Source organism: Lynx canadensis, chromosome C1, assembly GCF_007474595.2.
Source record: "Lynx canadensis isolate LIC74 chromosome C1, mLynCan4.pri.v2, whole genome shotgun sequence".
Lineage (NCBI taxonomy): Eukaryota > Metazoa > Chordata > Mammalia > Carnivora > Felidae > Lynx > Lynx canadensis.
Window position 1 is genome coordinate 152,562,447 of NC_044310.1, and position 12,299 is coordinate 152,574,745.

Consider the following 12,299-nt stretch of genomic DNA (forward strand, 5'->3'; position numbering starts at 1 on the left):
AAATTTTATTGCAGTTTTAAATAATGTCTCTTTGAAAAAATAAAACTATGTATTATCATAAATGCAAGTAAGCGTAAAGCATACCTACAAAAACCATAACCTATTTTTAGGGCAAGAATCTTGACTCATCAAATATTCATGCTAGGTTATAAGCGAGAAAACGAAAGCCCTTTAAAATAAAAATAAAACTCCACGTAACATAAATATTTTGATATGTATAAAGTATATGGACATTTTTGCTTTCTCATTTTTAGCTGCCTCTCTTTAAAATAGTCACAAATATTTTCTTCTCCAAATTCTTTCACAGATATGTGTGTCATCCTCGCACAGAGGCGATGCTAATCTTCTCTGCATCATTCCAATTTTTAATATATGTGCTGCCGAAATGAACACTCTCCAAGTGCTTGCAAATAGTATGTATGTACCTATGATTTAAAGTACTCCATTAAAAATAATATGAGAGAAATATGAACAAAGACATAAGTACACAATTGATAGTGAATTAAAGTTTTGAGATGACTGGAAACGATAAGGTCAACCTGAATATCAATTTGATCTGATGTTTCTGCCCCACCCCTTCTGCAAGGAATCTAACTTACAGTGGCTTACTGCTTTCGGTAAAAATTTGGCAAATGACCTAATGTTCCATTTTTTTAATCCAAGATTTTGATGTTGCTAATAGGAGCTGGAAGCTTCAAGTGAAGCAACCGAGGTGGTGATTGGGTATCTAGATACCATCTGCAATCCTTTCCAAACAGAGTATGTAATGGTAGCTGTGAGAACCTATGAATCTGAACATTGCTTTACATTTCCTGGGCAACAAACTAAGTATTACCCGCTTTGCTACCCAAAGATGTGAACCACTGCATTTTCTCCTCAGTCTTTGTGTGTAGCGTTACTTGCTGCTAAGAGTTGTGATTTCCTCTACCTACTTCTCATTAGAATGGCACTAGTCCTCAGAAATGGTAGTAAAATGGCCTTCTGAGGGGGAGTGCAGCACTCTTAACTTGGTCTTATTACTAAATTACTTTGAGCTGTGTAACCAATTTCTGTACATTGATTTTATATCTGCGACTTTGCTGAATTCACGTATCAGTTCTAGCAGCTTTTCGGTGGAGTCTTTTGGGTTTTCCATGTAGAGTATCATATAATCTGTGAAAGGTGAAAGTTTGACTTCTTCCTGGCCAATTTGGATGCCCTTTATTTCATTTTGTTATCTGATTGCTGAGGCTAGGACTTCCAACACTGTGTTAAACAACAGTGGTGAGGGTGGTCATCCCTGTCGTGTTCTTGATCTCAAGGGGAAAGCTCTCAGTGTTTCCCCATTGAGGATGATATCAGCTGTGGGCTTTTCACATATGGCTTTTATGATGGTAAAGTATATTCCTCCTATCCTGACCTTCTTGAGGGTGAATTGAGCTGTGTAAAAAAATGGAATTAATAAAGAAGATATTTGAAAGCATTGAAAAATGCACACACACACACAAATAAAAACTAATCACTTTTTTTTCATTTTCCCCTTTCAAAATTGTTTACAGATAATCCATATGCTTTGCTGTTTGATAGGTTTTTCTTTCAGTCTCTTGTATCAAGAGAGTTCTTGTGAGGAAGAAAGGCTTGGAGTTTGGGTGAGATGTGCTTCAAATAACTTTATTCTGATGATGAAGGGAATATGTATATCAAGTAAGCCAAAAGGAAGCAATACCTTTTAAATTCAAATTACTGCCTTAAATTCATTTATTCATTGAACGAGAAAAGGAAAAGAAAAGAAATACAGGCAAAAATAAAACAAAACAACAAGAAAAGACAGCTTTCAGACATGCAATAAATATGTATTGAGCACCTGCAATGTATCAGGCACTATTCTCTGTACTGGGGATAAGACAATGAACAAAAAAACTACAATTTCTGCCCTCATGAAGCTTACATTCTAGTGGGACAAAACTGACAAAAAAAAAAAAAGAGTCAAACATATGGTATTTAGATACAATCATTTTAGCTGCTGGGCATAATTTCTCTTGATGTTTGCCATTTTAGTTAGTATGCATAATTTCAGTATAGATTGTACGTACAAACATTTTCCCTCTTGCCTGTCCTTACATAATCTTGCTACTCTATAAATGCTGTTCAAACTCCCAAACACATATTGAGCTCTGAGAGTGCTGGATTCTCTGATAGGTGTTATGGGAGTTATGTAAAAATAAAGGAAATACCTAAATGTTATCTTCCTTCAAAGAACTTTTAATCCATGGTTGTTAAGAAATAGCATTTATCCCAGTCAGAATATTCTGAAGTGTTGTGTACATTGGCAAGGATGGATTGCAAAAAACCTACCTTCTTAAAGAAGGTGCCATGGGACTTTATACTGAAGATGAGTCCTGAAACTCTAGAATGGAAGATTGGAGAAAAGAGATTTTATCAGGCCACAGGAAAGGAATGACCAAAGATATAAATGATTGTTTAACACTGGGGAGAAAGGAAAAATCTGACTTCCTGTAAGCAGAGGATAATTTATGATGCATCATTGAGTGTAAATCTGATTGAGGAGGAGAAATCATCGAAAGTTTTAACTCAAATTGAACATCAAGATTCAGAGTTTGACTCAGCATATTACCGAGACTCTATTAATTTGGCCAAATCCTTGTGTATCCTCTAATTGTATGTGTGTGTTGAGTGGGAAGTTTGTGAGTTGATGAGTTCTAGTAGATGGTTTGTCAAGGATAGAGTTTGCCAAGGGAAAAAAGTGTCTTGGAATTGCTTTGGTTTTAAGAAAGCAAACTGATGTACATAAATTAATATGGCTCTCCCAGGTCCTCAGGACAATTCTTGAACAAAAGATCTCAATCCTAATTGAGTGGCATTGGCCTAAGGGTCCAGCCTAAGAACTCAAGAGGAATAACCCAAAGAATATGGCCTGCCCCACAAACACTACATTCAAGTCATCAAGTGTTTATTAAATTAGCCTCTTTTGTACTTAATATTTTTCTGGGTGCTGGGAGATAAAGGTGAGTCAGTACCACTTGGTTCTGCCTCATTCATTGTTCAATGTGAGCAATTTCTGTGTGGAAAGACTACCAGAACTCTACTGGGGCTTGGGGGTGTCTTGGGATGCTTCTTTTTTTTTTTTTTATTTTTTTTTTATTTTTATTTTTTTAAATTTTTTTTTTCAACGTTTATTTATTTTTGGGACAGAGAGAGACAGAGCATGAACGGGGGAGGGGCAGAGAGAGAGGGAGACACAGAATCAGAAACAGGCTCCAGGCTCTGAGCCATCAGCCCAGAGCCCCACGCGGGGCTCGAACTCACGGACCGCGAGATCGTGACCTGGCTGAAGTCGGACGCTTAACCGACTGCGCCACCCAGGCGCCCCTTGGGATGCTTCTTTAATAAATATCCTTTGCAGATAATTACCCACCTCTATACCCTGACCCATCTCATCCCAATTTCAGAATATTAAATGCTGTGTGAGATGGAATCAAGTTTTGTCATTTGCATTTAAGTTGAAGAAAATGGCAACGAATACATGAGATCTTAGGAAACAAGTGCTTGTTCCCATGAAGCCAAAAGAAAGTTGGCCCACGGAGGATAGATCCCAACTACTCATTGTCTTGCAGGTGTTGCCCTGCAGAGTGATGTCTTTGCTATTTCCTGAGAGGACAGTTTTCTGGCCTCTTGCCAGCTCTCACTTTAAGTCCATTTGTTGTGGACTTGGTGATATCATAACAGTTAAGTGAATTTCACAGTTCTTCCAAAAGCTGATGGGATGTCAAATCTGAGTTGCTTCTATATTTAATGTTTTCCTCTGAAATGTCATCTTATGTGTGTCAAAGTAATAATGAATATACAACTAAAGGAACAAAGGAAAGGATCAACAAAACAATAGAAAGCTTATAAACATTGAGCACTCAAGTGAAGTTGAAGAAAGGTAGTTGGAATTGGAAAACGAATAAGATGAGTTTGACTGACAGATCTGCTCCATATATATTAAATATGTGCTGATTTAAAAGCCTACTTTTAAAAGTGCCTACTACACTTCTCATATAGCAGATCCTGTGTTAAGTCTTTTTTTAAAGATATTGTTTTGTTACATCCTTACAGGAAGTCTGTGGAATAATTAACACAATGTTCATTTTATATTTGTGAAAGTGAACATTAGAAAAGTTAACAAGTCAGACAACTAGCTAATGACGATGCTGGTTTGGTGTAAAGAGCACAGCTGTCTGTCCTGTCACAATGACTGTAGAACAATATTTTTAAAAAGGTGAAAATCAACCTGCGCTTTCAATAGAGTTCATGATAATAGAGAAGACACACACAGCAACATGAACTGTCTGAACACATTGTTTGGCTTTAACCATGTATTTTAATTGAATCCATATTTCATTAATTGAAAATTGATCCTATGAAAATCATAACATTGATCAACATCATCCTAAACCCAAATGAAAAAGCCAGATAGAGAGAAATTGATCATGTGAAACATTTGTGTTGCCATGTAGGGCATTTAACGTATATAGCCTAGTAATCAGTTCAGTTAGAAGTTGTCAAAGTGCTTGCTAATGATTGATTTAGCATCAGGTCAAATAAAATGCCAATACCCTTACTATCAAAAATATCTTAAAGAAACAGTAATTTAGTGTTTGTTTGACCTTCAGATGATAGATTTTGCAGCAGTGAAAATACCTTTCCTTGTCATTCTTAGAATGTTGAAGATAAAAAAATCTGTAAGCCAACACTGACTACCCCATGGTAAAAGCTGTTTAGCGACATAATTTATAGGGAAATTGTGATAGTTTCCAGGAGTGACATGCGTCATCTTCCCACATGAAACTATGTAGAATGCAATTTTACAGCTGGGTAAATTCTCAAGGCAGGGCACAGAGATCTGGCTGTGGGATTGCCCATTAATGTCAGAAGGAGTCAAGGGGCTCTATTCCTCATGCCCCTCTTAGAGAATGCACCTGTGTCGGCCTGCTAAGAGGGGAGTCCTTTCCTTTTCTGGAAATTCTGAATGCCACTGTTAGCCGATATCATATATAGATGGTTATACAACTTTAGGTTGGTTCTTAGATTTGTCTATGGCCAGTCATGCAGTGAAAATGGAGAAGTCATGCATTTTTTCCCATATAATTTTAGACTTATTTTATTAATATAAATGGCCAGCATGAGCATAAATATTTGATATTATGTGAAATAGAAGTCATGTAATAGAAAACCCATGCATTCAAAGAAGTAAGTTGTAATGTGATGTTATATCATTATAATGCTTATAAAACTGTGATCCATATACATTCAGACCTAGGATAGTACTGTAGTTAAAAAAGCAAAGTGCATGAAATAATGGGTAATTCAAATATTTCAAGTCTTTACTTCCTATTTTTCCACATAAGGAAGGTGGCACATAGGTCCTTGCAATACTTTTTTAAATTCCCATTTTTCTTTCTCAATTTATTACCCTCAAACACTTCAGCAGCCTCTAAGCTGCTGCCCTCTAAAAATCCTCCACTTACTCTTGAATACCTGTGTTGTATATCCTTTCTTTCCACCCATTCTCTTTCAAAAGTCCCAGAACCAGCCTGGTTAGACTGGATCCGCCTTAGATGGTGCCCTGTGGGCAAGAAACTGAGAAGGCCATCCCATGATCCTCTTCAGCAGAAGGTAAACACAAAGCAAACAACAATTACTGATTCACAACCAATAGTACATAATAATAGAGATTAAAAAAAAAACACCCATTGGATATCATTCGTGTACTGATTTTTTACAAATGTTATCAATTCACAAATAGTTTACAACATGTATTTTTAAATGCCCACCAAGTACAGGGGACCCCAGAGAACACGAAACTGAAAAAAATGCAGAGACGTCATTTTTGCCATCAAAGAAGGAGTTTAAAATTTAGATGATAAAAATATTCTGGAACAGATGATATTGTATGGCGTTATGGTAGCTACTAGCAACCTGTAGTTATTAAGCACCTGAAATGTGGCTGGAGTAAGTGAATAGCATCTAATTATATTTAATTTACCTTTATTTTTTTAATGTTTTATTTTTGAGAGAGAGAGTGAGAGAGAGAGAGAGAGAGGGAGAGAGAGAAAGGAGGGACAGAGAAAGACAGAAAATCCCAAGCTCCGGGCTGCCAGCACAGAGCCTGATGTGGGGCTAGAACTCATGAACCGTGAGATCATGACCTGAGCCAAAATCAGGAGTCGGATCTTTAACCGACAGAACCATCCAGGTGCCCCTAATTTACCTTTAAATGTGAATGGTCATCAATTAATATTTGAATACTACCATGTTGGACAGAGATAACCTGGAAACTCCAAAAATCTAGCTTGTGAGAAAAATTCCGAAAATTTGTAAGTGGGGTTCATGTTACTAGATGAGTATAAACAAAATTCTTTCAGGCTCAGAGAAATGAAGCCTCTCAATTGAGAAAAAATTAAACCAACAGTTTAATGTAGATTTGAATGATGAGGCAGCATCATTTAGATAGTGCAATTGATTTTATAAATGGCTTTAAGAGGAAAGGAACACCTGCTGTGCATCAAGTATTTTATATACATGAGCTCATTGAGTTCCCACAGCTAGAAAATATTGCCTCTACTTTATAATTGGTGGAACTGAGACTCCAAGGTTAATTAACATACCCAAGTTCACCTGGCTAGCGAGTGGGGATGACTAGGTTTGAAGCCAGGTGTACCTGACTCCTGATCTCAGCTGTGTTACACTCTACTGTGCCGGTGAAGGCGTGAAGGGGGATCTAAACCAATTCAAGATGAACACGACAGGATGACCTGAGGGTGGCAATGTCATGGTAGTTGAATCAAGCAGAAGGTGAGCTCAGAAGCGGTGGATGGATGCATAAACTAGTCAGAGAAGAAGATAGTAGTGAAGATCTGGAACTGAGGGAAAGGCTGAGGTTCAGGATGGGAGACCGATTTAAGACGGATGTAAAATCTGATATTTGATGTCGGAGTGGGTGGTGGGTCAGCTAAAGAAAAAAGGCACAAAGAAAGGTGCTTATATTAAATTTCAGAAAACATGTCTTTTGGGTTACAGGACGAGAAGGGGAGCCAATAAAAGGATCAGTGGAGTTAGAAAAGTAGGAAGACATAATATGCAGTAGTGGTCCCCCGTGTCGTGTACTATACGAGAGAGCAAGAAGGGTGAGGAGCAAGCAAGAAAATGGAGAGTTTCCTGCTGAGATGCACAGTGACCTTGAAAAGAGAGGAAATGCAACTATTTAGGAACACTCTAGTTTCTTCCAAATGTATACTTTCCAAAGGCCCTTCCATGTATCCCTAGGCCTACACTCTCCTACACACCCAGCTGTGTTTTCAGGATTTTAGGTAGACAAGAAATGAGTACTTTTTAAAATTTTTTTTCATGTTATTATTTATTTTGGGAGAGAGAGAGAGAGAAAGAGAGAGACAGAGTGAGTGTCTCTCGGAGGGGCCGAGAGAGGGAGACACAGAATCCGAAGCAGGCTCCAGGCTCTGAGCGGTCAGCACACAGCCTGACGTGGGGCTCGAACTCATGAGCCATGAGATCGTGACCTGAGCCGAAGCTGGATGCCAACCAGGCACCCCAAGATCTGACTACTTTTTAAGTAGAGCTTATGATTTTCAGGAGGCTGTAGCTGGCTTTTCTCCCTGTCTCCACCCCCCAGTTCTGCAGCTGTGACTTAGTAGCACTTAATAAAAATTAGTAGGGTGAATGAATGAGTCTAGAAAATTTTTTCCTGGCATATTTTAGCATTTGGGGAAAATATTCATTAATTATTGGACCTCCAGGGACTAAGTATTATTGGAAACACACACACACAAAATCTAACAAATGTTACATATTATTCTTATTCCTAAAGAATTCAGATTCTAAACAGAAGAGAGAGTAAAACCAAAACACAAGATTATCAGGTGCTATGTTTTATGGAACATAAAACTGACCGTGAGCCAGCGTGCAGTGGTGCAAACAAACTGATTTTTTTAGTTTATTTATTTTTGAGAGGGAGAGACAGAGCGAGTGAGCACATTCCTGTGTGAGTGGGGGAGGGGGAGGGGCAGAGAGAGAGAATCCCAAGCAGGCTCTGAACCCTCAGCTTGTAGCCCCATGCAGGGCCTGAGCTCACGAACCATGAGATCATGACCTGAGCCAAAATCAAGAGTCAGATACTTAACGGACTGAGCCACCCTGGCGCCCCAGACAAACTGACTTTAAAGACTGAACTACCCTCCTCTCTGTGTAGCTCCCTGGCTCCCATCTCCTTCCATGTGAACCCAGGACATCTTTCTATTTTAGCAAGTGAGTGGGTAAGCTTTGGCAAAAGAGAACCTCTAATACCTTGTCCAAGGGGTATAATCAATCAGTGTCTGTTTGGATTGGATGGATTTCTTGTCATATCAATTGTTGAATATTTTGAATATCACCCTGTAGGTGCATAATGTTAACACTGCATGAATTTGTAAGAAGTTTTAGAAAATCAGGTAAAACAAATAACAGCGTGTGCTAACTATACACAGATTAAATATAACAACAAATTACTCAGGAAGTATTGGTGACGTTAATTTCTTTAGGTAAAAATGATTATGAATCATGGATTAGCCATGGGTATGTGAGTGCATCAAAATTTGATATTCCAATACTATTTTTGGATTTCAGCATGCAGTTTCTCAGTGCACGATGATTGCTTGTCTAGCCCTGGCTTTGCTCTTAATTAGTTTTATGGCCTTGGTTAAGTCACTTTACCTCCTAGGTTTACTTACTTCTTTGAGAAGTAAGTGGCTGAGAAATTGTATCAGAATGATATCATAGGGAAGGTCTATGGAACTGGAATGTATAATGCTAAGCAAAATGAGTCAGTCAGAGAAAGACAAATACCATACGATTTCACTCATATGTGGAATTTAAGAAATAAAACAGATGAACCATGGGAAGGGAGGGAACATGAGAAGAAAGGGAAGTGGATCACAAGAGACTTTTAATGATAGAGAAAAAACTGTGGGTCGACGGAGGGAGGTGGGTGGTAGATGGGCTAGATGGGTGATGGGTACTAAGGAGGGTGCTTACTGTGATGAGCACTGGGTATTTATTGTATGTAAGTGATGAATCTGAATTCTACTCTTGAAACCCTTAGTGCACTGTATGTTAGCTAAAATTTAAATAATAAAAAAGAGTGATATTTTCTACACGTATCCGAAAATTCCTATACCAGTGGCCCCAAACTAAGGACTTATATACAAAGAAGTCCCTAAGAAGGGCAGTCTTCAGGAAGGATAAAGAACGATCCTGGATCCATTTCTTTACAGTCTTTTGGCTCCACCCTCTACATGTGTGGACTTTATGCTCAATGATAGCGGAGTAAGAGGGACATTGCTTCCTGTGTCTTTCTTAAGCATGAAGGAGTACTCCTTCCTCCACCTTGTAAAGAGATTTACCCTGAAATTTCTGGCCAAAGTTGTGTCATATGCTCCTCTCTAAAGAGATACCTGGCAAGGAGAATAGGAACATAATGATTGCCTTAAACTATACCATTCTTGCCCTCTGGCTGGGGATGAGTCCAGCTTTCCCTGAATGTGGCCGAAAGAGATCATGGGTACCCAAACAAAATTGGGATTCTGCTAGGAAGAAGGAAGGAGAGCGTGACTGCTGTGTAGACAGTTATGATTCTGATTCTCTTTTTAGCAAATGCTTCTCCTTTTAGCAAATTAAATTATTGACCTATTTCCATTCTCCAACAGTCCTCCTTCCCTGCCTCAAATGTTACCTACTTGGACTTGAACTCTCAAACCCCCAAACAAGGATCATCTATTATATACACAAAAGTCATGCAGAGGACAATTAAACATATCATTCAAAGTTTGTTCTAACTCCAGTCCTTTCCTTATCACTCCATTGCTTCACGAAACTGTAAGAGGAAGAGTGGGTTAGTTCAGTGGGCTATTGCATCACACTAATCATGGCAGGGACCATGGATTTAATCCCCATATTAACTAAATTGTATTGTTCCAGTTGTCTTTTACCAACAGTCTGCCAGATGCTGAGAAGAGTTCCTGGAGGACAGGGCAGTATGATGTAGCTGCTACTGAGTGGGTAAGACATACTTTGGCAAAAGTCCAACAATTAGGATTTCACACAGGTGGACTGCTTGACTAGCACTCTAAAATAAGTGAGCTGTTCTTAGCCAGTCATACTGTTTCACTGTATTCTCACAAAAAGTCAAATTCAGAGAAGATTAGTGAGGTGTTGAGAAAAGTAGGGGGACGAAATCCACAGATTAGCCAATACTGTCTCCTTAGTTCCTTTCCCCTGGACATTGTGACTGGGTTTGATGGTTTGTATTCTGATGCCTTTTTCTGATTTATTTCAGAACCTAACCTGTATCTATCATCCTAGGTCTATGGAAAAGTCATGTTATTAACTAGAATACTGAGTTTGCAATCAAGTATCATCTACAGCTGATAGTGGGTTCGGAGGCAGGCTCAGGGTGAAGTGAGCTCCTCTGTAACCCCGTGGAAGATTCAGTGACAGGCACAAAGCACAGCTCAAAAATGTCTTCTAGAACTGGTGGTGCTCTTGCTCCCCAAGGAAACATGTACTTTCTTTCTTTTTTTTTTAAATTTTTTTAACGTTTATTTATTTTTGAGACAGAGAGAGACAGAGCATGAACAGGGGAGGGTCAGAGAGGGGGAGACAGAGAATCCGAAACAGGCTCCAGGCTCTGAGCCATCAGCACAGAGCCTGACGCGGGGCTCGAACTCACAGACCGCGAGATCATGACCTGAGCCGAAGTTGGCTGCCCAACCGACTGAGCCACCCAGGCGCCCCTGAAACATGTACTTTCTTCTAGTAGATTTTACCCTGGTGATTCTACCTCCTAGTCAGCTTGTTACATACAGACAGATAGTTGAACAGTTTCCCATAGAATGTATTTCAGTTTGGGAAGAGGTATTTTATACTGCAGTAATTCAAGCTTCTTCACATTTGAGATAAGGTTCTGGTAATATGATTATTGATCATTGATTTCACTACAGATCAAAGATTCATAGTTGGATCAAGGATTGCAATATTGTAAGACATAGGAAAAATGTCTTCTAAATTGTCCTAGAACAAGTCAGCTCCTGTGGTCCTGGATAACTTTCAAATCTTGAGTGACTTATTACCCTTTTCCTTATATTCTCCCTTCTTTTGGATTGAGGGTTTTTAAAAAAATTAAAAAAAAAAACTGTTCCAATATATGTTCCTTTGTTGACTTATTAGCTACAACTCTTTTTTTTTTCCTTTTTAAAAGGGTTGGTTTAGAGTACAAAATATATTCTTTAACTCACCACAATTTACCTTGAAGTAATATTACACTTCACATTCTTTCTGGTCTTTGTGCCATTATCATACATTTTATTCCTAAATATGTTATAAAAGCAAAAATATGTTGTACTTTACTTTGCTCTTAACAAGTGAGTTATCTTTTAAAAGATAACTTTAAAAAAGATCATTTTAAAATATAATTTTAAAAGATTGAAAAATTATAAAACAACATCTTTCTTTTTTTTTTTTTTTTTTTTTTATTTTTTTTTTTTCAACGTTTATTTATTTTTGGGACAGAGAGAGACAGAGCATGAACGGGGGAGGGGCAGAGAGAGAGGGAGACACAGCATCGGAAACAGGCTCCAGGCTCTGAGCCATCAGCCCAGAGCCCGACGCGGGGCTCGAACTCACGGACCGCGAGATCGTGACCTGGCTGAAGTCGGACGCTTAACCGACTGCGCCACCCAGGCGCCCCATAAAACAACATCTTTCATATTTACACATATGTTAACCATTTTGGCGTTCTTCATTCCTTTGTGTATACCCAGATTTCCAGCTAGTATCATTTTCATCATGCCTGAGGAATTTCAATTTTCTTTGTAATTCAGGTTTGTTGGTGATTAATTTTTTTCAGCTTTTGAATGTCTAAGAAACTTCTTTGTTTCCTCTCTATTTGTGAAAGATATTTTCACGGAGTATAGATTTCTACTTTGACACATCTTTTTTTTTTTTCAGTACTTCAACGATAATTATCTATTGTCTTCAAGATTGCATTATTTTCACCAAGAAATCGGCTGTCATTCTGACCTTTGTTCCTCTGTATATGCTGTCTTTTTCCTGTGGTGAATTTTAGGACTTCTCTCTTTAATGTGTGTTTCAAGCTATTTAATTAACTGCATTTCAAACACTGTAGTTTTGGGGGGCTTTTGCTTGTTTGTAATGTTTATTTATGTCTTTTGAGAGAAAAAAGGGAGAGAGAGAGAATCCCAAGCAGG

The 12,299-nt window shown here is 38.4% G+C and overlaps 1 pseudogene; it reads right to left on the bottom strand.

The window, feature by feature from the left end:
- Positions 1-277: 277 nt before the first annotated feature.
- On the bottom strand, positions 278-393 carry LOC115522554 (annotated as a pseudogene).
- Positions 394-12,299: the final 11,906 nt, after the last annotated feature.